This window comes from Malaclemys terrapin, chromosome 8 (genome assembly GCF_027887155.1).
Source record: "Malaclemys terrapin pileata isolate rMalTer1 chromosome 8, rMalTer1.hap1, whole genome shotgun sequence".
Lineage (NCBI taxonomy): Eukaryota > Metazoa > Chordata > Testudines > Emydidae > Malaclemys > Malaclemys terrapin.
The window spans coordinates 40,345,933-40,366,428 of NC_071512.1; the positions used below are offsets into that span (position 1 = coordinate 40,345,933).

Genomic DNA, 20,496 nt, shown 5'->3' on the forward strand with positions numbered 1-20,496 from the left:
AATTATTTTCTCACTGTTTTTTGAACAATTCTAGCAACTCATGGATTTGGAGCAGGAAAATGAAATTTGGCAGCAGGATGGTCTGGGGGCTGTGATGTGCCTTGCACTGTCCCCGTGAAAATACTCCAAGACCTGTACAGGTAACAATGCTCGGACAACCACCATTGCGCATGCAGTACATAACTTGGAGGTGGCATGGGCTGGAGGAACAATGATGGGAATCAGAAAGCTCTCACTGCTACCCCTGGCTCAGTGGCTTAACTAATCCTATAGATATAGAAATCACAGAGTGAGTTATGAGGAAAATCAGTGGCCTGGGCTCTGCAGGGGGTGAGAGGCCCAAATTCTGCAAGGGGTCAGAGGGCTGATATGTGCAAGGGGTTAGTGGTCAGGCTATGCTCAATGATTTCCCAGGTCACTGACCTAGAGAACATCACAGGTCACTGACCTTCTGCATGGCCCAGGCCTCTGATTCCTTCATAAGTCATTGGTCCTGGCTATGGTGGTCAGTGGCCTGGGGCTGCGCAGAGCATCAGACTAGATGTTCATAATGGGTCCTTCTGGCTATAACATCAACTAAACTTGCTCTACTCATGCTCCTTAATTCTGAATTCCAAGATGCGCCCACTGAGCCAGCTGCTTGCTCCTGCCACTGAAATACCTTGTAACCCAAGGGAATGAGTCAGGACACCACGAGCTGCTCATCCACTGACTGGCCTGAGCCATTCTGTTCAACTCACAGTCCATCTGAGTGGGCAAGGCCCCATCCCTGCCCCTTGCAGCAAGCAAGAACCACGCCCACCTCTTACAGAACTGAGGGCAGTCTTGGCAGTGGCTGGCAGCCCCAAGTTACATTCACTTAGCCCCGTCTTCGACAGTGCCTGCTCTACAGCGAGCATCGCAAACCCCGAGAGCAGGTCAGGACCCACTGTGGGCACCTCCCACAGCTCCTGAGGAGTGCAAGTGGAACCACTGCTGCACTCAGGATTGCTAGTGGTGCGGTGGGTAGCATCGCAGCTGTGCTGGTATTTCCTTCGGCATGTCATGCCCAGGGCTGTGTGGTTTGTCTGCCCGCATTTCTTGGAGAGCCCACCCCACAGTCAGCATTAGCCTCTAATTAGGTCTGGGCAGTGCCCAGCCCAGTGTGATGCCCCTGTAGGACAAACACATTATTAATCATCATTATTGTTATTTGCGTAAACCATGGCCATTTAGGCTGTTCCTCCCTCCCTCGCCTGGTCTCCTGCTGCAGTGCTCTGTGTGCAGATGCCAACATCTGTCGAAGTTCTGCAAGGAGCCAATCTGGATGCTGGGGCAGGTGGTTTTCCAGATAGCAGGCATCCTGTGGAGTGCATGGCTCTGCTACCAACCATGGGAAGTGGGTTGGTATTGGTCTCCCTGCTGCCCAGACATGGGCACTAAGGCACAGAGAGGATGTTGAGCCCAGGTTCAAACATAGGTGCATAAGTTAGGTAGCTGAATCCATAGCGAGGCACCTGACTGTCAGAGGTGCTGAGCCCTCATAGCCTTTACTGAAGTCAGTGGGAGCTTTTGGCACTTTGCATTTAGTCAGGGAGGGGATCTGAGTCAGACTGGGATTAGTCCCATAGCTAGTCAAGTGGACTCTCATTCTCCAGAGCTGGTACGACTTGTGGCCAGAGGGAGGCAGCTCTTCAGAAGAGCAGCTGGCTCAGCCTCAGCCATTTAGGGCAGCCCGAGCTGCCTAAAAAGAACACCCTGGTTGCCACAGCCTCTACAGCTTCAGTGGGTGTCATGGCCCCCAACGCCCAGCCCAGGGGCCGTGAAGGGACAGAAACCCCAGAGAGCGTTCTGCCAGCCACCTCCTCCAGAGTGCATGTGTGGCGGTTTCCCCGGGGTCACTGCATAGATCACTGTTAGGGTCAGATATAGCCTTGGTGTAGCCATGTGGGTCCTAAGGTGAGGGAGTAGTTCTGTTTGAGTTTATACTCCTGGGTTACCGGAGGGCATAGATGCACATGAGCTTTGTGTGTATATGTTTGTGTATGCACAGGCATATGCATAGATGCTTAGCGTGCCATTCAGCAGACACATTTCCAAGTCAGTTCCTGTGTTTGCAAGTGTGAGGATGTGTATGTGGGTGTGAGAAAGGTGTAATTAATGGGTGTCTTGGGTAGCCGTGCTGGGATGCTGCAGTGCATTGTCAGAGGACTTCCCACTCGCTAGCCAGTTTGTTTGCTGAATAGGAATCTCCTCTCCGAGCTGGGTGCCTGCAGAGTTAATGCTGAGCACACGTGTTTATGATAAAACAGTTGATTTATCAGAACTGTCACCCACTAATTGCTGGGGGGATTGGAGCCAGCTCCCTCCTCACAGCACTGCAGTGCTAATGCCAGGTTCCTAATTCAGATTTGCTATGCAGCTCCATGCCGAGACAACACAGGGATGGATGGGAGCAGAGCAGCACCACAGGGTTGCAGAAGCCAACTGAAGCCCCTCACCCACTGCCTGTAAAGGGAAAGCCCCTTGGATAGGGGAGGAGGGTGTAGGGTGAAAGACTCCTGTGGAGTGGGAGGGGAGCAGGACATGGCAGAGGAGGGGTGCAGGGGGAAGGCTTCCATGAGGGGCGGAGTGCAGGGCTCAGGAGATGTTGACCGGGGAAGAGAGTGCTGTGACTGGCTGGGTTCTGAGCCCTCTCCCAGCGTGGCTCTCCGGGCCATCCTAGGCCAGTGAGCTGACTCAGACACTGGGCGCTGGCTGGGAAGAGACTGTGAGTAGTGTTGGGATGTAGGAGGGTCCTGTGAAGCTGACCTCAGGTGACTCCAATGCAGGCTCCTTTGGCTTCTGCCGCAGGCTTGATATGGGCCCTTCCCTATCCAGAGGCTGCCTGGACAATGGACATGCCCCACATCCTTGGAGAGCTGCACAGCCCCCACGTAGGGTGAAGCCTCTCCAAAGGCATGTTATGATTGGGCTTTTGGGGTGACACCATGGCTGCGCATCTACTGCCCACAGGGCAGCAGGGAGACCAGTCACCTGGGTGTTACCATGGGAACCAGTCACCAGGGTGTTACCAAGGAGACCTGTCACTGGGATGTTCAATGGGTTTAGAAAAGGCAAATTTTCTTACCTTTGCCCCATTTTACACTGGGTCTGGCTGTGGTCCAGGCACTCGCCACTCTGCATGGAGTGCATTTCTCTTTGATGTGCCAGGGAACAGACTCATGTTCCTGGATATGCTGGGCCGTGACACTACAATGCAGCAGGGAGCCTATCTCCCAGTAGGTCTGTACAGCACCTAGCTCGATAGGGCCAGATCCCAGCTGATAAGAATGAGCAATGGATTAATTGACATAATGGAATTGCACAGGGACAATCAGGTAGCAGGCTATTGGGGCAGACTCTGGGGAAAGCAGGAACTTTCCTTTCAGCAGCTTTCTCCTGCTTGGGGTACTGTTATGCCAAAGAATATTGGCATATGGCAGAAGAGTCTGGCACTGGTCTCAGTGGATCTGTGGCTGGCAGCAGGTGCCCACCCAGTTCACACTGCCTAGGGCCATTACTCTGTCAGGAATCGTGGTGTTTCAGGGATGCCAGTGCACTGCAGGGCCAATAAAAAGCCAAGGATGGCCTGGCCCTTGCCTGTCCAGAAGAGCTGCCCTTCCCCCAACCTCGCTTTCTTTGCTGAGCCCATATGATGCTGCTGCCCCCTGCCCCTCACCCCCATTCTGTCTCCCTTTCTCCTGGTTTCTGAGCCTCCTCATTCGCCTGCCAGCTGTTTGATCCCATTGCCAGCTCAGGATCCCCCTCCTCCTCCTAGCCTGTGCTCAGTTCCCTACCTTGCACAGGAGTAGAGGTTACCCCAGTCTCCTCACAAAACTCCAACCAAGCAGGGCCGGCTCCAGGCACCAGCCGAGCAAGCTCGTGCTTGGGGCAGCAGATTCTACGGGGCGGCATTCCGCCCAATCCTAGGGCGGCACGGCCGCTTTTTTTTGTTTGTTTGGTTCGCCGATCCGGCTGCCCTGTAGGAGGCAGTGGCGCGGAGGAAGGGAGTGCCCTGCTGGGAGTGGACTGTGCACTCCGTCTGCCCCAGCCAGTGCCAGGTCTGTAGCAAGCCCAGCAGGGCAGCCCGCATCTTTCCCTCCCTGCCGACCGGAGCGGTGCGGAGCCCTCCTGGCAGGCAGCGCGGCGGTCAGGGCCGCAGCGCCCCACTGAAGCCCTGGCCGCCCCCCTTCTCTCTCTCCCCCCGCTCCCTCCCCCCCACTAGCCAGGGCACATCTGCAGCGCAGGGAGTCCCCCTGGACTCTGGCTCCGGCCGCCCTGCAGGTTTTTTTTTTTTTTCCTGCTTTGCCGCTCCGGCCGCGCTACAGGTTTTTTGTTTCTTTTTTGCTTGAGGCGGCAAAAAAGCCAGAGCCGGCCCTGCAACCAAGCTAGCCCTACTCACATTGTTGTCACAGGCCTGGACAGCCTCCCCCGCTGGCTGCTGTGAAGGGACCCAAACCTGGGCTCCCAGGGGCTTCAAGCCTCCCAGAACCTGCTCGGGACCCAAGCATTGTTCCTTTATTAGGGGCCGTGAGCACACCCTCAGGGCGCAGGCATCTGTGACATTCTGGGGACCCCCTAGACCAGTAAAGGGTATGTGACCACCTGCCTTGTAACTCTGTGCTGCTGTCGTTCAATTCCCTGACATCAGTAGTCAGCCCACAAGCACAAGCTCTGGCTCTCACCAGCCTAATTACTCCTTGCAGGGTGACCCCCAATGGCCCTCCAAGTCCTGGGTCTCCCCAAATCCATCCACCTTGAGTTCTTAATTACCAGACCTTCGACCATTCCCCTCCAGATTGTCACCCCGCAAGGGGTGAAACCAGCCCTCGAGACACCAATTTAGTGCAGTGCACACACTTCACACCATTTGCACACCACAGGTGGGCTTGGGATGGAAATAAACAAAAAGTTAATTTAATAGAACGAGTGCAGATTCAGAGATCAACTAGCTAGTGAACACAAACACAGATAAATTACCCAGCAAATGAACATAAAGACACAACATCAGGCTTTTCACTTGCAGGGTTAAAGTGAAGAAGCTGCGGAATGCCTATTGCGAAGCCTGCGAGACAAACCGCCACTCCAGTTCTGCCCCTGTGACCTGCCATTTCTACAAAGAGATGGACACGATACTGAGGGTCAACCCCACCTCCACTCTGGGGACCACCATGGACACTTCAGAGCCCAGTGCAACAAGGCAGGAGGAGGAGGAGCAAAGCAGGAGCGAGGGTGCTGAGGCGGAGGAAGACACCCTGGAATCCCTAGATGCATGCAGCCAGGAGCTGTTCTCAAGCCAGGAGGAAGGTAGCCAGTTGTGGCAGCCGGTGCTTGGGGAAGGACAGACACCAGAGGAGGTTCCCGGTAAGTGGCTTTTATTTTGGGAAGGAAGTTATTCGCTGCGGGCTCTTGGGGCGAGGAGGGTTAGGGCTGCATGCATGCCTAGCTGCGAAATTGGGCATTGATGTGCTCTCTCACATTGCGGTAATCGGCCTCAGTGATCTCTTCAAAGGTCTCATCCAGAACTTGGGCAATGCACTCGCGCAGGTTTCTCGGGAGAGCCACTGTGGTCCTTGTCCCAGTCACGCTAACTGAGGAGCGGGGGGACCATTGCTGCGCACAGGCAAGCTGCATATGGGCCAGGGCAGAAGCCGCATTGCAGTAGAAGACCCTCTCTTGTTTCCCAGGTCACCCTCAGCAGCAAGATATCTTCTAGGACAAACTCCTGTGGAAAATGTGGGGACAGTGTTCAGTATAGGGGCCCCCTGCCACTGTTGGCTCTACCCAAGGCATAGAAACCCAGAGGACATTACAGCCATGAAACAACCAGTCACGCTTGACCCTGTGCTTACTCACCATTTTGGGGCTCCCATGGGCAGGGCCAGTGCAATCACTAGGCGAACTAGGCGGCTACCTAGGGCGCCTAGTGGTTGAGGGTGCCTAAAAGCCCGCTCAGGCGAGGAGGTGGAGTGGAGGTGAGCTGGGGCAGGGAGGGGGCGCGGGGAGGGTCTCCCGCAGTAATGGTGGAGGGGCGCACAGGGGAACCGCTCCCCGCCCCAGATCACCTCCACTCTGCCTCCTCCGCTGAGGACACAGCCCCCACTCTAATTCTCCTCCAATCGGCGCCACAAGCCTGGGAGGGGAGGAGAATTAGAGCGGTGCCGGCGTGCTCAGCAGAGGAGGCAGAGCGGAGGTGAGCTGGGGCGGGCTCAGCTTCCGTGGGGGGGCTCCCCGGGCGGGGTTAGCTGCGGGGGGGGGTAGCTGCTGTGGGGGGGGTTCCCTGGGTGTGGGGGGGTTGCGGGCTCCCTGGGTGGCGGGCGGGGTTAGCTGCTGCGGGGGGGGGGGTCCTCTGGTGGGGGGGCTGGTAGACGTGGTTAGTTGCCGCGGGGGGTGGGGTTAGCTGGGTGCGGGGGGTGGCGCAAGGTGGAAGTTTCACCTAGGGTGCGAAACTTCCTTGCACCGGCTCTGCCCATGGGTTATGTGCGCTCACTTTGGGACGGGCAAATTATGCTATTGTGTAGATTGTGTTTGCCCTTAAGTACAGGGGAATCATTGCTCTGTCTGGTGTGAACAATGCTGCCTCTGTTAAGTGTTGCATTTTGCCTTTACAGGTGCAACCTTGAGATCTCAGCCATCTGTGTTATCACCGGCTGAAAGACTCCAAAGAATCAGAAAGAGGCCACATAGAAGCAAGGAAGACACGTTGCATGAAGTAATGCAGCATTCAAGCAATGAAAATCAAAAAGTGCAGGAGTGGCGGGAGAGTGAAAGGAGGGTCCACCAGCAAAATGCAGATCACCGTCACGAAAGCACGGAGCGGCTGCTAAGCATCATGGAGTGCCAAGCAGACTCGATACAGGCGCTCGTAACGATGCAGGCAGAGCACTACCACCCCCATCTTTCCCCCCCCCCCCGCAGCCCTTGTCCCAAAACTCTTTCCCATGTGGCCCCATGTCACCTCCAACCCACTTTCCCCAACATCCAGGTTCTTACCGCCACCAGCTGCTTCCAACACCTGTAGCTTCACCACCCAGCCCTGAAAACTATGACCCTTAACCATTGCACTCAATCCCCATCACCATGCAGTATAACCATCCTGAAGTGCAGCACTCATTGCACAGCACTCCAGACAGGAAGGCTGAGTATGATAACAGGACATACGCAAATCTGTGATTGTACCATTCCCCACCCCCTTGCCCTTTCTGTTTCCCAAGCAGTTGTGTCTCTTTTCAATAAATGAATTTTCTTTTCAATAAATGGATTTTTTGGCTTTGAAAACATTCTTTATATTTGCATAAAGTAAAAGATACCTTAGCCCAGGAAAGAAACAGGCGCTGCAAGTCAGTGTACTAACGTTGGAACCACTGCACTTCACTCCCGTGCAGGGCACCAGACATTACTGGTGGCTTTAAGCCTCAAATTGCTCCCTCAAGGCATCCCTAATCATTGCAGCCCCGCGCTGGGCCCCTCTACTAGCCCTGCTCTCTGACTGTTCAAATTCAGCCTCCAGGTATTGAACCTCCGAGTTCCATGCCTGAGTGAATCTTTCACCCTTCCCTTCACAAATGTTATGGAGGATACAGCACACGGATATAACCGTGGGGATGCTGTCATTGGCCAGGTCCAGCTTCCCATACAGAGAGCGCCAGCAGCCCTTTAAACGGCTAAAAGCACACTCCACAGTCATTCTGCATCGGCTCAGCCTGTTGTTGAACCGCTCCTTGTCAAGGCTCCCTGTGTAGGGTTTCATAAGCCACAGCATTAAAGGGTAAGCAGGGGCTCCAAGGATCACCATGGGCATTTTGACTTCCCCTACGGTGACCTTCTGGTCTGGGGAAAAATTCCTGGCTTGCAGCTTCCTGAACAGGCCAGTGTTCCAAAAGATGCATGTGTCATGCACCTTTCTGGGACAGCCTGTGTTAATGTCAATGAAACGCCCCTGGTGATCTACTAGCGCCTGGAGAACCATCGAGAAATACCCCTTCCGATTAATGTACTCGGAGGCTAGGTGAGCTAGTGCCAGAATTGGAATATGCATGCCATCTATCGCCCCTCCGCAGTTAGGGAAACCCATTTGTGCAAAGCCAGTCACAATGTCATGCACGTTACACAGAGTCACAGTTCTTCTGAGCAGGATGCGATTAATGGCCCTGCAAACTTGCATCAACACGATTCCAATGGTCAACTTTCCCACTCCAAACTGGTTAGCAACCGATCGGTAGCTGTCTGGAGTTGCCAGCTTCCAGATTGCAATAACCACCCACTTCTCCACCATCAGGGCAGCTCTCAATCTCGTGTCCTTGCACCGCAGGATGGGGGGAGCTCCTCACACAGTCCCATGAAAGTGGCTTTTCTCATTCGAAAGTTCTGCAGCCACTGATCGTCATCCCAGACTTGCATGACGATGTGATCCCACCACTCAGTGCTTGTTTCCCAAGCCCAAAAGCTCCAAGGTGGTGAGCATGTCCGTGAATGCCACAAGCAAACTCGTGTCATATGTTTTACTCGAGTCGATATCATCGTCGGAGCTCTCACTTTGGATCATAAGGAATAACTCGACTGCCAAACGTGACGTGCTGGCGAGACTTGTCAGCATACTCCTCAGCAGTTTGGGCTCCATTCCCGCAGACCAGAAGGGAAGACAGAGCGCATAGTACAAAAAACATTGAAAGATGGTGCCAAATGTGGACAGAAGCAAAGGGAATGCTGGGATGTGAACTGATGCATCATGGGGTGTTGGGACAGGACCCAGAATGCCCTGCACTCCACGCCCCCTTCCCACAAGCCACAGCACCAGAATGGGAAGAGGTGCTCTGTGGGATAGCTGCCCATAATGCACCGCTCCCAATGCCGCTGCAAGTGCCGCAAATGTGGCCATGCCAGTGCACTTGCAGCTGTCAGTGTGAATGGACTGCAGCACTTTCCCTACTGTGTTCTCTGAATGCGGATTTAACTCACAGCGCTCTACATCTGCAAGTGTAGCCATGCCTCTAGGCAGAGCCCTGTGCTGGGCAGTGCAGAGCCCCTTTCCCAGAAGCAGCAGCAGAGATGTTCTATGAGCCATGTGGTGCTACAGCTGGGGCAGACCCAGGGCTGACTCTGTCCCTGGGAGGCATTAGGGAGCTGTCCCTGTGCTCCATTCTGCTTTGCCTGTGTTGGGGGCTGGGGCACCTGCAAACTGTCTAGGCAGAATGTAGCCTGTCATGATCAAGGGCCATATTCTGCCACTCTAAGGCCAGTGTCAGTAAGTCATTCAGCCCTGAAGCCCTGGGATGAGGTGCAAGATAAGGTGCTACCCCACGCACAGCACCAGGATGGTCCCAGATAAATAGCAACATTCAACATTCACACTGTCTCTTCCAGCCTGTGGGACAAACACCCGGCAGGCCTGCTGTGCCCCAACCCAACCACAAGCAGGGCTCATCCCTGACCACCACTGGGTGGAAGGAGGCAGATATTCACTGCAACACTACATGGTCTAGGGAGAGAAGAATAGAAACAGAGCATCCTCTGGCAAGCTCAGAGAGATGTCCCCTGGGCAGCTCCTGATGAGCTCAGATGGTGGGCAGGGTGCCATTCCAGAGCACCACCCCCATGGGGCACAGCCAGGCTCTCCAGGCACCCTCAGCTGTGGTTCACAAGTAAATCACCTCCAGAGTCTTTAAACAACACTCCTCATCTCTGGGGGTCTGAGTTATTTAACTTATGCAGCTTCCCCCAGAGAAGGTCTCTTCCAGCCCTCCTCCTTGGGGCTGGGGCATTTCAGTACTGGCCACCCTGCCCCAGAGTTTGGGGCTGGGGATTGCCTCTCAAGCTGCTCCCTCCTTTGCACAGACAGATGGTGCCCATTGTTGGGTTGTGCTTGTTACCTCAGGCCAGCCCCTCCCAGCTGCCTCTTCTCACCTTCGTCCATTTTCTCCCTGGGCTGGGAGAACCCTGAAGGCATCCCCCTTCCATGCCAGTGTCTCCTGCTCTGAGGAAAGAGGCACAATAGATTCAGCCCTCTCTGTCCCAGCACTGGTTCTGGTCAGAGACATGGCAGCCTTGCCTGCCCTCTTTTCAGGGTGCCTGGTCCCCGGCCTTTGTAGGAGTTGTGATGAATGCTAAATTGTATTGTGCTGCTCATCCACTTGGTGGCACCACGTGCAACACACCTTATGTAAAGGAACTTCAGCCATACCGGGCACAGGCACAAACCTTAGAGGAGCTAAAGATCTGGGCTGCACCTCACTCAGGGAGAAGTTCTGTAGCTGAGCCATCTCTGGCACAGAAACATGATGGGCAGAATGGCACAGGTTTCCCCCAAACCCACAGACTGTTCCCCTGGGCCACTTCCTCTCTCCCCATATCTGCCTTCATCATTTTCCTAGGCTCTCGGGTACCTAACCTTAAATGGGCCATGCCACAGAATGGGATAGGATGACTCCTAAGCCCTGGTACCCTTAAGGGTACAGGACACCCAATTGCAGCTGGATTTGCTAGATACCAGGCACAAACTACTATTTGCGCTGACAGCCCTCTCATCACCTCATGGACAATAGCTCCTGCTACCTCCGAGCACACAAACTCTGCTTCCACCAGTGAGCAGGGAACGCTGGTGCAGTACCCCGCTGTGCAGTGGCATGGCTGGTATTTTACTATGCACTTCATCAAACAGGGAAAAGTAAGAATTGTCCCATTTCCCCAGCTCTGGTCAAATGCCCCAGGAATAACTGAGGAGTGTTTGTGACGGCTCCCTCAGTATCGCAGTCTTGCCTGAGGCTAGTGTTCCACCAGGTGTGGCCAGCGAGATAAAGTTAGTACTGGGCTGGATTCTCAGCAGATGTAAATCAGAATCACCTCCTCAAAGTCAATGGAACTGTGTTGACCTACGCCAGCTGAGGACTGGCCCAAAGGCCTCACAATTTACATGCAGCTCACTTCTTCCTCTTACATGTCTTTTACAACTCAAGTCTGGTGAGCATCTGTATTCACATCATGGCCAAAGGTCTCTGCCAGCAAGGATGTTTGGCATTTGCTCTTCCTCTTGAAGATTCACCTTTTGTAGTGATATTTTCACCTACTTGATTTTCAGGCCAGTAAAAAGCAGTCTCTTGCCTGCCCAGAAATGACATGGCAATCAGGTTCAATTTCAGGATCATTTTTCCTTGCTGAAATGTTGCCATGTGCCAAGTAGTGGTGCAGACCTAAATGATTACAGAAAACTTGCAGCCCAATGTTTCAGGCTTAAAGCTCTCTTCATTTTTCTCTAATGCTCCCTGCTATGTGCACCATGGCGCAGTGGGCAACATTCAGCTAATCTAGAGTGCTTCACTGAAAGACTCCCAAGGAATATTTGAAATTTCATGGCTACAACATGAGAACCATCATCTGAAATGATCTTTTCAGGAAAACCATGTGTGGCAACTAGGGTTCTCGATTAATCACAGTTAACTCAAGCGATTAATTAAAAAATAATAATTACGATTAAAAAATGTATTATTTGTATTACAAAGATTTGCACTGTGAAAATGTTAAATGAAATAAACAGTATTTTTCAATTCATCTCATACAAGTACTGTAGTGCACTATCTTTAGCTTTTTAGTGGGGAGGGATAGCTCAGTGGTTTGAGCATTAGCCTACTAAACCCCAGGTTAAGAGTTCAATCCTTGAGGGGACCCTTTGGGGCAAAAATCTGTCTGGGGATTGGCCCTGCTTTGAGCAGGGGGTTGGACTAGATGACCTCTTGAGGTCCCTTCCAACCCTGATATTCTATGAAAGAGCAACTTATAAATGTATTTTTTTTGTTACATAACTGAACTCAAAAACAAAACAATGTAAAACTTTAGAGCCTACAAGTCCACTCAGTCCTACTTCTTGTTCAGCCAATCACTAAGAGAAACAAGTTTGTTTACATTTACAGGAGATAATGCTGCCCGCTTCTTATTTACAATGTCACCTGAAAATGAGAACAGGCATTCGCATGGCAATTTTGGAGCCGGCATTACAAGGTATTTATATGCCAGATATGCTAAACATTCGTATGCCCCTTCATGCTTCAGACACCATTCCAGAGGACAGCATCCATGCTGATGATGCTTATTAAAAAATAATGTGTTAATTACTTATGACTGAACTCCTTGAGGGAGAATTTTCTGTTTCCTACTCTGTTTTTCTTGCATTCTGCCATATATTTCATGTTATAGCAGTCTCATATGATGACCCAGCACATGCTCATTTTAAGAACACTTTCATTGCAGATCTGACAAAATGCAAAGAAGGTACCAATATGAGATTTCTAAAGATAGCTACAGAACTCGAACCAAGGTTTAAGAATCTGAAGTGCCTTCCAAAAGCTGAGAGGGACAAGGTGTGGAGCATGCTTTCAAAAGTCTTGAAAGATCAACACTCTGATGTGGAAACTACACAACCCAAACCACCAAAAAAAGAAAATCAGCCTTCTGCAGATGGTATCTGACTCAGATGATGAAAATGAACATGCATCAGTCTGCACTGCTTTGGATCTTTATCAAGCAGAACCCGTCATCAGCATGGATGCATGTCCTCTAGAATGGTGGTTGAAGCATGAAGAGACATATGAATCTTTAGTGCATCAGGCACATAAATATCTTGTGATGATGGCTACAACAGTGCCATGCAAACGCCAGCTCTCACTTTCAGGTGACATTGTAAACAAGAAGAGGGCAGCATTATCTCCTGCAAATATAAACAACCTTATTTGTCTGAGTGATTGGCTGAACAAGAAGTACTACTGAGTGGACTTGTAGGCTTTACATTATTTTGTTTTACATTATTTTGTTTTTGAATGCATTTTTTGTACATAATTCTATGTTTGTAAGTTCAACTTTCATGATAAAGAGATTGCACTACAGTATTAGGTACAGTATTAGGTGAATTGAAAAAAGTATTTCTTTTGTTTTTTACAGTGCAAATATTTGTAATAAAAATAAATATAAAGTGAGCACTGTACACTTTGTACTCTGTGTTGTAATTGAAATCAATATATTTGAAAATGTAGAAAACACCCAAAAATATTTTAAAAAATGGCATTTTATTGTTGTTTAATAGTGCAATTAATCATGATTATTTTTTTAATTGTGCGATTCATTGCAATTAATTTTTTTAATTGCTTGACAGCCCTAGAGGCAAGATATCCTGCACTGTCTCACTAACCTGAGCAGCAGCCATGTTCATGTTCACTCCCACAATAAATCTCAACCATGACAAAGTACATTTGCTTTTTCAGAACAGTCTTTGGAAGGATTTAGTGGCTCATTTCTATAGGTGACATGGAGCAGTTTTTGGCATGTTTTGGTAGACTCTCCAGAGGTCTCTATCCTGGTCTAGACCTGTCCACCAAACACAACCATTAGCCAAACTCTGCATTTTCAAGATGCCTTGGTGGTGGCTGTTCGGATAATTCCTCCTTTGTCCTAGGTCTTTGGTATCACTACCCTCATATTCCAGAATGTGCAAACATTCTCCATTGATCAGACCATTTTTTGAGAAGGGTGAGGGCAGTGTCTGTGAATGGACCATTGGTAGATGGTAGATTGCATCACTTTATCCAAAGTAGAGTTGTTTGTGGACTCTGTCTTTGGCTTTAATGGGAAGGGCTCTAGGAAAGAGTCTGTATGCAGCTAATTTTACTTCTGGTTGTCCCTCCGCTTTTAGCAATATAAATAAAATAGCTATGTGTAAGTAAAAGCAGCGGGTGGCAAATGCTGAAACCCAATTGAAACAATAACAAATGTCATTTCATATGACCTCTGAGTGACAATGCATTACTCATTACTGCTTCAGGGAGACTTCACTAAGGCATGTCTTCCCCAGTGCTCGGACTTTCAGTGCTTGGCCTGGGAAGGATGCTTCTGGAAACTCACTGTGTATATGAGCACACACATGAGTGCAAGTGAGTACACATGAAAGAATGTGTGGGTAAAGGAATACATGGGGATAAGTCCTTGTCTACACTAGTGAGCATAGGGACTGACTTCATGGGTGCTCTGGGGCTGGATCACCCATGGGAAAAAACTGGTGGGTGCTCTGCACCCACCAGCAGCTCCCTGCCCTGCCTCCCCCCCAGCTCACCTCCGCCTCTGCTTTGCCTCCTCCCCTGAGTGTGCCGCTTGCTTGCTTTTTCCCCCTAGCTCCCAGAGCTTGCGCTGCGAAACAGCTGTTTCACGCGGCAAGCGCTGGGAGGGAGGGGGAAGAGGGGGAATGCGGAACACTCTGGGAAGAGGCGGGGCCAGGGCAGGGATTTGGGGAAGGGGTCCAATAGGGGCAGGGAGGGAGTGGAGTTGGGGCGGGGACTTTGGAGAAGGGGTTGGAATGGGGGTGGGGCGGGGAAAGGGTGGAGTCGGGGCAGGGCGAGGAGTGGGAGAGCGGCCCAAGTACCCATTGGCGCCAGGGAAAGTTGGCGCCTATGTTAGTGAGGGTTTGCTTGGAGATCTGTACCAGTATAGCTATGCCAGCAAACCTCCCTTCCAACCCTGATATTCTATGATTCTATGATTCTATGATTCTCCCTAGTGGAGGTTCATAGTGGAGTGTATATAGGCAAAAGAGTACTTTTGGCACTATAGATTATACCAGTTCCCTGAACAAAACAAGTTATATCACCAAAAACACCTTGCTACCAGTATAACCGTGTCTATATTAGGGTTTCGGCTGGCACAGCTATGCCTGCCATTGTGTATGGGGGGAGATTTTGCACACTCTTAGGGTATGTCTAAACTGTGAAGTTGTTGACAAAACTTTTGTCTTTCATGGGTACTTAAAAAAGCCCCCCCACAAAAGACAAAAGTTTTGCCGATGCAAGTGACAGTCTCCTGCCAACAAAGCTAACCCCACTTGTGGGGCAAGAAGTATTTTGTCAGCAAAAGTGCTGACAAAGAGCGATTACACACACTGACTATTAGTAACAAGGCTGTGTCGACACGATGTAGGCAAGCCCTTAACAGGATTTGCTATTTTGGCAAAATTTTGAAGCATGTCCCAGGCCTAAGGGCTGGTCTACACCAAAGAAAATGGGAATCTTCACTTTGGCAGTTGGAACATTTAGTGCCTACAGTACTTGCAAAACACCTTGTTTCCACACATGCAAATACTCCAAGCCTTGCATAGGAGCTGCCAAAACCATTCTATTGCACCACTTCCAAGCCTGTCCAAATAACCCCTCTGCTGAGAATAATAGCAATATCGGGTTGGCAGGGACCTCAAGAGGTCATCAAATCCAGCCCCCTGCGCTGAGACAGGACCGAGGAAACCTAGACCAACCCAAACGGCTTTGTCCAACCTGTTGTTAAAAACCTCCAGTGACGGGGTTTCCACGGCCTCCCTTGGAAGCCTGTTCCAGAGCTTAACTCCCCTGAAAGTTAGAAAGTTTTCCCTAGTATTGAACCTAAATCTCCCTTGCTATAGATTAAGCCCATTGCTTCTTGTCCTACCTTCAGTAGGGGACTCTTGATTTTAGCAAAGCTTTTGATACTGTCTCCCACAGTATTCTTGCCAGCAAGTTAAAGAAGTATGGGCTGAATGAATAGACTATAAGGTGGATAGAAAGCTGGCTAGAACGTCGGGCTCAATGGGTTGTGATCAATGGCTCCATGTCTAGTTGGCAGCTGGTATAAAGCGGAGTGCCCCAAGGGTCGGTCCTGGGGCCGGTTTTGTTCAATATCTTCATTAATGATCTGGAGGATGGCATGGACTGCACTCTCACCAAGTTTGCAGATTACACTAAACTGGGAGGAGTGGTAGATACGCTGGAGGGTAGGGATAGGATACAGAGGGACCTAGACAAATTAGAGGATTGGGCCAAAAGAAACCTGATGAGGTTCAACAAGGACAAGTGCAGAGTCCTGCACTTAGGACAGAAGAATCCCATTCACTGTTACAGACTTGGGACCGAATGGCTAGGAAGCAGTTCTGCAGAAAAGGACCTAGGGGTTACAGTGGATGAGAAGCTGGATATGAGTCAACAGTGTGCCCTTGTTGCCAAGAAGGATAATGGCATTTTGGACTGTATAAGCAGTGGCATTGCCAGCAGATCGAGGGACGTGATTGTTCCCCTCTATTCGACATTGGTGAGGCCTCATCTGGAGTACTGTGTCCAGTTTTGGGCCCCACACTACAAGAAGGATGTGGAAAAATTGGAAAGAGTCCAGCGGAGGGCAACAAAAATGATTAGGGGGCTGGAGCACATGACTTATGAGGAGAGGCTGAGGGAACTTGGATTGTTTAGTCTGCAGAAGACAAGAATGAGGGGGGATTTGATAGCTGCTTTCAACTACCTGAAAGGGGGTTCCAAAGAGGATGGATCTAGACTGTTCTCAGTGGTAGCAGATGACAGAACAGGGGGTAATGGTCTCAAGTTGCAGTGGGGGAGGTTTAGGTTGGATATTAGGAAAAACTTTTTCACTAGGAGGGTGGTGAAGCACTGGAATGGGTTACCTAGGGAGGTGGTGGAATCTCCTTCCTTAGAGGTTTTTAAGGTCAGGCTTGACAAAGCCCTGGCTGGGAAGATTTAGTTGGGAATTGATCCTGCTTTGAGCAGGGGGTTGGACTTGATGACCTCCTGAGGTTCCTTCCAACCCTGATATTCTATGATTCTATGATTCTGTGACATGGAGAACAGTTGATTCTAGTCCTCTTTATAACAGTACATAATATATATGGACTGCCCAATTTTTTAACCTTTCCTCATAGGTCAGGTTTTCTAAGCCTTTTTTTTCATTTTTGTTACTCTCCTCTGGACTCTCTCCAGTTTGCCCACATCTTTCCTAAAGAGTAGTCCCCAGAATTGGACACCGTACTCCAGCTGAAACCTGTCCAGTGCCAAGTAGAATGGGACAGTTACCTCCCATGTCTTACATAGGGCATCCTGTTAATACACCCCAGAATTATATTTTTTTGCAACTGCTTCACATTGTTGGTTCATATTCATATTCATGCTATACCACGATATTACCGCTCTTTTTACCTCTTTTATTTTTACCCAGAGCCTTTCAACTGGTCTGCCTCTCTCCTCCTTCTGTACCCCAGAACAAGTGTATATATTCTTGATGGATAATGCAACACCTCATCCCTCTTTATCCTACTTCTCCTTCCTGAACAGCTATCTCCTCTATCCCAATATTCCAGTCATGAGAATTATCCCACTGTGATGCCAATTAAGTTACAATTTAGCTTATGTACTAATACCCCCAGTTCTTCCTGTTTATTTTCCTTACATTTGGGTACAGACATTGGAGATGTTGAGCCCATTGGTAACCCATTGGTTTCCCCCTTGTTGTTCCTATGATCCTACAGTAATTTCCATGCCCCCCCCCAACACCTAGCCCTAAGTTAAGGTTGTCTTTTTTTCTACTACCTGTGGTCTTTTGTCACCTGCCCCCTTTGAACCTAGTTTAAAGCCCTTCTCACTAGGCTGATGAGTCATGCATGAAGATGCTCTTCCCCTTCTTGGTCAGGTGGACCCCATCTCTTCCCAGCATCCTAGAACAGTATCTCATGGCCAAGAAGGCCAAAACCCTCCCATTAGTACCAGAACAAGGAGTAATGATCTCAAGTTGCAGTGGGGGAGGTGTAGGTTGGATATTAGGAAAAACTTATTCACTAGGAGAGTGGTGAAACACTGGAATAGGTTACCTAGGGAGGTGGTGGAATCTCCTTCCTTAGAGGTTTTTAAGGTCAGGCTTGACAAAGCCCTGGCTGGGATAATTTAGTTGGGAATTGGTCCTGCTTTGAGCAGGGGGTTGGACTGGATGACCTTCTGAGGTCCCGTCCAACCTTGATATTCTATGATTCTATAATTTGTGCAGCCAAACACTCATCTCCAGGATGCGCGTATCCCTGCCTTGGCCCTTAACTTCAACCACTCACTGCTGCAATGCCCATGTGAAAGGGCACCACACAGGGGACAGCTGCTCTTACCAAGACAGATGTCTTTTGGCTTCTTTGCTTTTTGGATCTTTTGGTCACACTTGTACCAAATGACTGGAAGATAGCTAATGTGATGACAATTTTTTAAAAGGGTTCCAGAGGCAATCCCAGCAATTACAGGCTAGTAAACCTGACTTCAGTACCAGATAAACTGGTTGAATCTATGGTAAAGGACAAAATTGTCAGACACATAGATGAACATAATTTGTTGGGGAAGAGTCATGCCTCACCAATCTACTAGAATTTTTTGAGGCGGTCAAGAAGCATGTGGAGAAGGGGGATCCAGTGGATTTAGTGTATTTAGATTTTCGGAAAGCCTTTGAAAAGGTCCCTCATCAAAGGCTCTTAAGCAAAGTAAGCTGTCATGGGATAAGAGGGAAGGTCCTCTTATGGATTAGCAACTGGTTAAAAGATAGGAAACAAAGGGTAGGACTAAATGGTCAGTTTTCTGAATGGAAAGTTAAATAGTGGTGTCTCCCAGGGGTCTGTTCTGGGCCCAGTCCTATTCAACATATTCATAAGTGATCTGGAAAAAGGGGTAAACAGTGAGGTGGCAAAATTTTCAGATGATACAAAGCTACTCAAGATAGTTAAGTTACAAGCAGACTGTGAAAAGCTACTTAAAACTGGGTGACTGGGCAACAAAATGGCTGATGAAATTCAATGTTGATAAATGCAAAGTAATGCACATTGGAAAACATAATCCCAACTATACATATAAAATTATGGGGTCTAAATTAACTGTTGCCACTCAAGAAAGACATCTTAGAGTCATTGTGGATAGTTCTCTGAAAACATCCATTCAATGTGCAGCATCAGCCAAAAAAAGCAATCAATGCTGGGAATCATTAAGAAAGGGATAGATGATAAGACAGAAAATATCATATTGGCTCTATATAAATCCATGGTATGCCCACATCTTGAATACTGCATGCAGATGTGGTCACCCCATCTCAAAAAAGATATATTGCAATTGGAAAAGGTTCAGAAAAGAGCAACAGAAATTATTAGGGTATGGAATGTCTGCCATATGAGCAGAGATTAAAAAAACTGGGACTTTTCAGTTTGGAAAAGAGAAGACTAAAGGGGGAATATGATAGAGGTCTATAAAATCATGACTGATGTGGAGAAAGTAAAGAAGGAAATGTTATTTACTCCTTCTCATAACACAAGAGCTAGTGGTCACCAAATGAAATTAATAGGCAGCAGATTTAAAACAAACAAAAGGAAGTATTTTTTCACACAACGCACAGTCTGTGGCACTCTTGCCAGAGGATGTTGGGAAGGCCAAGACAATAACAGGGATACGTTTTTGGATAGGTCCATCAATGGCTATTAACCAGCATGGGCAGGGATGGTGTTCTAGTCTCTGTTTGCCAGAGCTGGGAATGGGCGACAGGAGATGGGTCACTTGATGATTATCTGTTCTGTTCATTCCCTCTGGGGCACCTGGCATTGGCCACTGTTCAAAGACAGGATAGATGGACCTTTGGTCTGACCCAGTATTCTTATATTCTTATATTTATATTAAGGCTCCTTTTATAAATATATGGGTTAATAAGTGATTAATAGATGTTTTGAAAATAGTTAATCAATTGTTTTAGATTGTTAGAGCCTAACAGGTTGCTTACTACCATGGCTTACAACAACTTTTACTGAAAACTTATAAGTGTATATAACAGCGGCTATGCATGTCTGTAATGCGCTTATAACACCTATTCACGCTTTCATTACCTCACTGTAAAAACCCACCTTTTGTGTCAGTAGTGGAGCCGTCTGGTCTCCCAAGCCCTGGGCTAACGCCCCAGGCATAGGACCATTCTCCTCAGAGAGAAAAAGAAGCTGGTCGACTTAATGATGGCTGGAAAATTGAATCCATATTCCTTAGTAGCTTGGACATCACTGAGGAAAGAATCAGCTCTGTAAAGCGTGGCATCGTGCTGTGGATTTGGCCTGGCTGTTGAAAGAATTTACCAAAGACAGAAGTCATTGCAGATTATATTTTCCATCAGTGTTTTATTTTCTGCATTAGCTTCAGTGGTGGAGAATCTTGTCTGTTTGTTAAATAATAGCAATTTCATAAATGTCTGACTATCCCTGCCCTGCATGAACCAATATAAAACTCTATCTAATCTCTCAATTAGCATTTTTAAAGCCTTATCACCATTGAATCAAAGCACCATGGAATCAAAGTAAGTGGATTATAAACCAGACAGGCTGCCTGGGGGGAGCCAGGAAAAGCTTCTGTTTTGAATTTCGTGATGCAATGTGATTTCATTGGGCCCGACAAAGGGACACGCAACATTCTAGACACTTCACAAACTGTCCAGAAGGAGCCATGTTAATATATTTTAATTTCAAGAAGTACTCAGTTTACTCAAACCGTTCAGAGCACTTCCAAATTGCCAGTGAGTGAATCCCCAAAATGTAAACGTGGGAGGTGTTGCAAGGGGTCTCAAAATCAGTGGACCCCTGGCTGCTGCCTTAACCATGGTGAGGTCATTGACACTCTACTTGAAACCATGCTCACC

General features: G+C 49.0%; 1 long non-coding RNA gene across 1 annotated transcript in view; it reads right to left on the reverse strand.

Annotated features, from left to right (window-relative positions):
- LOC128842449 (uncharacterized) overlaps positions 1 to 19,855 on the reverse strand; it is a 51,116-nt gene extending 31,261 nt beyond the window's left edge. The window contains exon 1 of the long non-coding RNA XR_008446006.1: positions 19,718 to 19,855. This is a non-coding gene — a long non-coding RNA (uncharacterized LOC128842449). The remainder of the gene's footprint in view (positions 1 to 19,717) is intronic.
- Positions 19,856 to 20,496: the final 641 nt, after the last annotated feature.